Here is an 8,747-nt window from a genome sequence, read left to right as displayed (position 1 = left end):
TACTCATAAAGGTGGACCAAAGAACCTTTGCCTCACACACTCAAACACACTCTTACACTTGGTTAAAATGAAATACTAAACACACCACACATCAAACCTATATGAGTCACTATGATCCCTTCTTTCCTAGCCTAGTCGGCGAGGATTCATCCTTCCTCAAGTTGCTTGCCAACTTAGAATTGGATCACTCTACCTACCTTACTCTCCTTTCCACAATATGAGTCGATATAATTGCAATGATTTTGCCTACTTCTTGGATCTTGGCCACTAGTCAGCTGCCTTCCAAGTGGAACTGCTTAGATACTGCTTGCATTGATTGGCCTGCGAGGCTTGACTTTGTGTACTTGCTTCATTGCCACTGCCTCTCATTGGGTTGCTTAGATTAGGTTCTATCCTTCTATTTGCTGCCACTTGTATTTGCTCGTTCTTCGCTCCTTGTTTCCTTGGACTTGCTAGCAATTACTCAAATTCCTACTTCCACATGTCCTGGGTACTGTTGCTTAGCTTGGTCACCTGCCTGATCACATTTAACGTGAACTTTAATTCAAACCATGTCATCACCAGAAGTGTATCTAGCCTATCATCGTCAAATGAAGGTGGCCAAGAAGGAGTTTGTATCCTTGTCCTGCAAAGACTCTCGGGGGGGTCACTATGTATAAACCCTCTATACCACGTGCGTTCAGGGCCTATTTCTAAAATCCCTTATCTGTAAATTTTTCATTAACAAAATGTACCCCTTTTCTATACAAATATGTAATTTTTTCTCAAAACTATTTTAAATAGTCCCTTATGTATATTTATTTTTGTAAATTTTAGAAATAAAAAATATCCTTCTGTTGAACTCACGTGATAGGGTTACATATGATGAGTGACCCCCCCGAGCAAAGACTTTTCCAAACATGCATTGATGAAGAGACTCTAAGGGAAGGAGTAGGAAGATTAGGGATCTCCTTGACAATTAGAAGTGAGGCAAGAGAAGGCTATCTTGCCATGTGTGAAGGTGGGTTCCAAGGCTCAATATTAGTAGCTATATTCATCAAAATGAGGCCCACTGTCTCTACAAGTGTATTTGCGATACTAGAGCTTCTAGTGTGCCTAGTCTATGTACTCAAGGGGTTCACCTCACAAAATTTTAGTGTACGACATGCATTCAAAAGGAGGGATATTTTAATTCAAAATTTTGAAAACAAATTATAGGATTACAATAGCAGGAGGGGTTTTTAAATTCAATTTTAGAAAAAATTCACTTAGTTCATAGATAGAGGGGTGTTTTTATTAGGGGTAAAGTTTTAGTTGAGGGTTTCTTGTAATACCCCTTGAACGCACGTGATACATAGGGTCTCTTAGTAGTTCACCCCTCGAGTCTTTGTATCATGCTTCAGTCACTCGACCACTCCCAAGGTAGAGCCTCATGTTCTTGGTAAAATGCCTGATCCTCTTGCACCTAGGTTGGCTCCCTCATCCTCATCTTCTAGGTTATTGAATGGTTCAAATGGTCCAAAGGTACAGCCTCTTGTTCCCAATAAACTGCATGATCCTCCTGCACTTGGGTTGGCTCCCTCATCCCCATCTCCTGGGTGCCTGAATGGTTTGAATGGCCATGGATTCTCACCTGGAGGACTTATTTGTTGTAGCATAGTGAGAAATTGTTCCCACTTGGCCATCTGAGTCTTCCATGTTGCATTCTCCTTTTGGAGATCTTCTCGGCCTTCATACAACATCTGGAGTGCAGCAACCTGGTTCTAGAGCTAGGTAATTTGGAACTTCTACTCAATAACATGGATCTTGACCTTGACAAGATTGGTTTCGAGCTTACACATGACCTCTACCCCACTTTGCTAGAGATCATTTAATTCTTCAGCCTACTCTTGGAACTATGCAGTCAGCTTGTCATGAGCATTTTACAAGGCATCATGTGACCTTGCCTTAGTCTCCAACTGGTCAATATAGATCTACTCCAGCTCCTTAGTATATCTACTCTATTCAGGCATATCATACTTTACTATAGAGGGTGGAAGCCATGTTTTCATGCATTACATCACAATATGAATGACCTTCACGACATCATCTTGGGCATCCCACCATGCTTCTTGTACAGTGTCTTGATTGATCTAATGAGGCCAATGCCACAGCCGAGTTGGTTGGGAATGCTCCAAATCCTCGAGGGTAAGCTTCTTGCTCAAGGGATCCACCAATCGAGGGGAAATAAGATATTCGACGTACTTACCCTTGCTTGACCCACTTTGGAAGCAGGAAGGTGGTAGGAGACAAGTGTGGTAGAGCAAAGGCGACAGGTCGAGGAGGTAGGAGATCCTTCAAGAAACAACCATGATAGAGAAATGATGGACGGAATCGAGATTTGTGTTTTTTTGGTTGTACACAACGTTGGTATATGCATGGCTATATTCATCCATACGAAAGTCATTATATTCATCCGTATTGCCCAATGGATATACCGATGAAGATACCACCATAGGTATCGATGTTTTGTGTAAAAAGAATTAGTTTTTCTTTGCTTTGACCTATGGGTGGTGGATGTGTGCAGATGGATAGGGAGGATGGCAAACCAATAGGGTTTAGGGTTTCAAGTTTAGGGTTTAGGGTTTATGTCTTAGGGTTTAGGGTTTAGAGTTTAGCGTTGAGGGTTCAAGGTTTTGGGTTTAGGGCTTAGGATTTATGTCCAAGGGTTTAGGCTTTGGGGTTTTTAATTTAGGGTTTTGACTTTTGGGTTTTGGGCCTATGTCTTAGGGTTTATGGTTTAGGAATTAGGGTTTTGGGTTTAGGGTTTTAAATTTAGGGTTTAGGGTTTATAGCCTAGGGTTTAGCGATGCATCGCTATAACTTCTTTGTTGCTTCTATAGCTCATCCTCTCAGTTGTGGTGAAGGGTTCTTTATTGGATGATGTTAGAAAATAAATTTAAATGATCGGTGGCATTATGAGTTATACTTGTTATTATCACATCATCTCATATTTAAGTTACTTTAGAATGGATTGTAAGTCTTGAATCTCTGATTGGCATTGTTTGAAATAGATGGATCTCTAAAAAAGAGATATCCTATTCAAGCATAAAAAAGGCTAGGGTGGACTCCATTGAAGCTGTGTGCTTGTTTGAGATATGCACTTTCCCTCCAGTATTTTAACAATTCAGGTAGACTTGCTTGTACACATAGTGGAGGAGGTTGCCATCGCAGGATGCCATTGTAGGAACCGTTCATAGTCATTACTTGTTTTTCCTTGAGTGGTTTATGAAAACTCTAAAGGGGTTTTCTTGACAAAAAGCAAGACTCGAGGGAAGTCTGGTAGAGGGTTTTGTCTTTTGCAAGCATCAATTGTATACATCACCGAGTTTCTTACATCCAATGATGGATCCTGATATGCCATTCCCTTGGCATAACAGGAGGATGATAGAGAGAGTATGAGGATGAGATTTAGGGCATTGCATAGGGGGAAAGCTTATCCAAAAGACCTTGCACCTCTCCCCAAAGACATGTCATGAGATTGGCTACAAGAAGCTCTTCATTATGCTAAGGAGAATGGGGAAGTAATCTGCAACATCCAATTATGAATTTGCAAAATGTATGAAACGATTTGATTGGTGGATCTCAATGATTCGTGGTTCTAAATTAGCACAACTGAGGCATATGCAGAATGTGTTGAGAGTTCACACTCAACATCATGTGATCATGTGTGCATAGCACCATCACGTGATCATATGTGCATAGCACTAACCTTATAGAGTGCTATAAAGGAAAGGGTTAGATCCCCTAACCCTAACCCTAAAAGGGTTTGTATATATTCTATTTTTTCAACTAATTCTAGTGTACAGTTAGTCAGTCATTTGTGGTGTGCTCTCTAGCTGTGCCCTCTCTCCTCATCTCCACTCTTCTCCTCTCCCCTCTTCATATTTTGTCATGGTATCAGAGCTTCCTTGTCTTCCGCTGAGACATTGAGTTTCTTGAGAGTGTGAGAGAGATTGTGAGATTGAGAGTTCTCTTGAGTGATTGTGAATCATTCCATTCACTTCCGTTGAGAGAAAATTTCTATTCATTTTGGAAGAAATTCCGTCCACTTCCGTTCATTGAGTGTCCATTCCTTTGAAAGATTTCATTTCTTGAGAAAGAGAGTATTCCTTGTTTGTGAGAGGGAGAGCTTCCAAAAGCTGTGAAAGACTATTTTGATTTTGAGGGAGAGACAAAAAGATTTCTGAGAATCTCTCTATCCTACTTCGAGAAAGAGAGCTTTGGAGGGAGATTTACCCTCAAGCAGCTTGAAGGTATCTCCATTGAGCAGACGAGGCTCCACATGCACCTACAGGTATGATTAAGGCCATCGAGCCTTCTACATACGGGCCTTACCTACAACGAGCTCAACACAGCTCTCGCGGGCTCCTCCAACGAGCTGCATCTAACAGCCCATAGTGCTCCTCCAGCAAGCGATTCAGCTCTTGGCAACTCCACTGGCCATGACGACTCATAGCTCCCACGGCTGCCTCCAGCGACACTCCACACAGAGCACGCCAGCCTCCACAACCACCAGCCGCTCCTATGCCAACGCCATCGTAGCTCCTTACGAGCCTATCCTCCGAGCCTCCTGTGCAAGGTGCTAGAAACTGCGAGCCTTCCTTCATCGGCTACTCCAACGGCGAGCCACAAAGGTTGCCTCTACTACAACGCACACAGCTAGGGCTCCCTCGAGTGATTCGTCTCCTTTGATAGCACTCATCCAAGGTCAGCTCCAAGCTCATGGACTCCCAAGCTCCAGAGCAAAGCTCCTTACTCAATACTAGTGCCTCCACACACAGAGCTCACGGGCTCCGCAGCTAGCCTCATGCCTCGAACAGCTCCGTCAGCAGCCTCACGCCTCGAACAGCTCCGTCACTCCAACGACCTCCAGCAAGCTCCTGTGCCAACTCCTCTCGCTACGAACAGTTGAGTCTTCCCCATCGCACTCCAACGACCTCTACGGCCGTTAACAGGATCCATCAAGCTCCTATCGATGTCCATCAATGACCATCGCCAACGATTTGATAACAGAATCTACGAAGATTTCGATGAATCTTTAAAAGATTCCGGCAACCCACGATCTACCACGTCATCTACCTTATCACAAAGGTAGCCACTTGTTTGACACGTGGTAGCATTTTTGACTAGGGGCTAAGCCACTCTAACCGTGGGTCAATTTCTTCTTTTGTGTGGATAGGGTTAGTTAATATCTTACCACATCGCATCTACAGAACTATTTGCCATGTCAGCAGCCTCGTGAGGCAGCCACATCTTATCCACAATGCCACGTCACCATCGGAGCCACATCATCACGTCATCCTACCACATCATTCTGCCACGTCATTCTGCCATGTCACCTACCATGTCATCATTGACACGTCATCAGTGCCACATCACCATTGCCACATCACCCTGCTGACATCATCTGTGCCACCTCAGCACTGCCACCTCAGTAGTCCAATCAGCACTGGCACAGTCCCTTGCCAGGCACACTGTGCACACTCCTGCCACCTCAGCACAGAGCTTCACTGGCACACCTCTTGCTAAGCACATTGCCACATCATCACTGCATGTGACTCACAGTGACACATCATCATTGAGCACCATTTGCACTCCTTTTGCCCCTCCACCTAGATCAAGTCATATCTCTTGATCCAGGAAGAATTTGAGGGTGCTCCAAAAAGGAAAGTCGCTTGATTTTTCGTGCTCTACGCGCTCGTTACATCACACGCACATTTTGGCGCAAGTTACACTCACATTTGAGCTTCGCCGACAAAACCACTTCCTTCACGCACATTTGCCTCTACATCGACGCATCTGACCCAGCACTTAAAAAGAACAAAGGAAAAGGAATTATTTGCTGCTCTTTCATCGATCGACGGTTGGTTTAGATCTAGATCAGAGTAGAGTAGATCGCCATAGAGGGGACGCTTTGAATTTCCCCAAGTTGCCAATCTAAGCCATGCCCGAAATTCCCGACTAGTACCTACTCAGAGTCAGTCCATATGCTCACATCCGATTTCACATCATTACATTACGTAAAACCTTACGTTCATTACTTCAGTGAGCAGACTTCAGAGTTCAGAGGCATTGCAGATTGATTCAGTGGGCAGATAGCACTTGATTTCACACACACATGCCACCATTGTAAAGCCTATTTGGCTATCTCACGGCATCGTGCATATCATTTTTCAGCCTTGTAAAGCCTCTTGGCTATTCCCGGCATCATTGCCACAAGCCTTGTAACACAGATCAGATCTTATATACTGCAGTTCTATCTTCACCGACGGTACAGAGATTTCACTTGGCATCTTCAGTGTATTTGCATTTGATTCATACAGAGTTTTCCAGGACACTTTTGAGTACATTGTTTGCACCATGTCGACTAGCAACCTCAATCTGGAGGCATCTGCTAAGTTAGAAAACTCCAATTACGGTACATGGAAATACCGAATGGAGACCATTCTTGTGCTTCAGGACAAATGGGAGTATGTCGATGGATCTACACCTAGACCATTGGCCGATCCAGCCACCAGTAGCTCTACTCCATCTGTTGTCACAGCACCAGCAACGGGATCTACATCTACACAAACAATTTCCGCACCAGTAGCAGATCCTGCCATTGCCCGAGCTCAAGCAGAATGGGATAAGAAAGACAAGTATGCCTATCACCTGATCAAGCAGAATGTGCAAGATGTCATGCTAAGACAGCTCAACACAGTTAAGACATCAAAAGAAGCATGGGATATGTTCGCAGCTCTCTACGAGTCCAAGAACACATCCAGGATTCTCACCCTGAGAAACCAGATCAACCAGAGTTTCCGCAATAGCAGTGAAACCGGTCATGCTTATGTACTCCGCATCAAAGACTACAACAATCAACTTGCAGCAGCAGGAGAGACTATGAATCCCGCAGAAATGGTTCAAGTAATCCTGAATGGACTAGGAGAAGGATATGAGAATCTAGTCCAGAGTATTGCCATCCAACGGCAAATTCCAACACTGGAAGAACTTCAGTCAGTTCTACTTGGTGAAGAACTCAGGACTCAGGCCATTCAAGCACGTAAAGGTCATTCTAATGATCAGGCATTCACAGCTTCAGACAGAAGCAGAGGCAAAGGCAGAAACAGAGGTAGATCATATCAGAAAAGTGGTCATCATCAACAAAGTCAAAATCAGCATCAGCATCAGCAACATCAAAATCAGCAAAGAGGAAATCATTCCAACCGAGGAAGATTTCAAGGACGAGGGAATGCATCCACCAATGTGTCAAACATCCAGTGCAACTACTGTCACAAGTTTGGACACTATGAAAGAGATTGCCACAAGAAGCAGTATGACCAAGGCGGTCAATCCAGCAGTAATCGAGGGAATTCCCGAGGAAGAACAAATCATCGTGGTGGACATTCTAGTCACAGTCATTTTGCAAATGAACATGGCAATATGTTTCTTGCAAATGAGGAATTGCATCAGACTAATACAATGCACCAAGACACTGATTTCAACCCCAAAGAGGATTTCAGCTATCAAGTCGACCAAGTGGAACAGGATCCTTAGTACATCGACAGCGGTGCATCATCTCATATGACAAATCATCAGGAATGGTTCACAAAAATGAAGCCATTAGAAGGTCAAAAGAATGTCATCTACATAGCAAACAATACACCGAATCCGGTTCAAGGGACAGGTGTTATCCCTATGAACAATTTCACTGGTACAAAAGGATAAGTCAAAGATGTGCTCTATGTTCAAAAGCTCAGCAAGAACCTTTTGTCAGTAGGTCAAATGACGGAACACAACTACAAAGTCATCTTCGACGGTGATGAATGCACTATCAGAGACAAATCCAAAAGAGGTCAGCTAGTAGCAAAAGGTGTCAAGGAAGGACGCTTATACAGGATGCTAGCTACAGTACCAGATAAGCATGCCATGTCAACTCAAATGCAACAGATGCCACTATCTGCAAAATGGCACAAGAGATTTGGTCATGTCAACTTCAAGTACTTGTTAGACCTCAGGAATCAAAATATGGTAATTGGGATTCCAAAGCTACAGTTTCTTGGAAAAGTTTGTGAAGCATGCTGCTTCGCAAACAAAAGCGAACCAACTTTGTCAGAAGTACCTCTCGTGATTTGATTCATACAGATGTATGGGGTTATGCCTAGACCCGCAGCATCAATGGTTCACTTTATTACTTGACCTTCATCGACGACTACAGCAGATATTGTTGGGTCTACTTTCTGAAAGAGAAATCTGAAGTGTTTGCCAGATTTCAAGAATTCAAAGCCATGGTAGAAAACCAAACAGGCAGAAAGATCAAGGTCATGAGATCAGACAGAGGAGGTGAATACATGTCTTCAGCATTCATGAACTTTTGCAAAAATCACGGCATTCGAAGACAATTCACATGTGTGAATACTCCTCAGCAAAATGCAAGAGCTGAAAGGAAGAATGGGACTTTAGCAGACAGTGCTAGAGCAATGCTTAGTGAAAAGCATCTTCCAAATCAGTATTGGGCAGAAGCAATAGCTACAGCTAACTATTCGCTTAATCGGCTTCCTACCGAACCGATACAAGGTATGACTCCTTATGAAGCATTCACTGGACACAAGCCACACATTGGGCATCTCCGCATATTTGGTTGCATAGCATATGCCCACATACATGATGATCATCGCAGGAAATTGGATGCGAAGTCATGCAAATGCATCATGGTTGGCTACAGTGAAGAAAGCAAAGCATAC

This window comes from Dipteris shenzhenensis, chromosome 22 (assembly GCF_047967505.1).
Source record: "Dipteris shenzhenensis isolate YYH24624 ecotype China chromosome 22, Dip_SZ_1.0, whole genome shotgun sequence".
Taxonomy (NCBI): Eukaryota; Viridiplantae; Streptophyta; class Polypodiopsida; order Gleicheniales; family Dipteridaceae; genus Dipteris; species Dipteris shenzhenensis.
Note: the sequence above shows the minus strand (reverse complement) of the source record.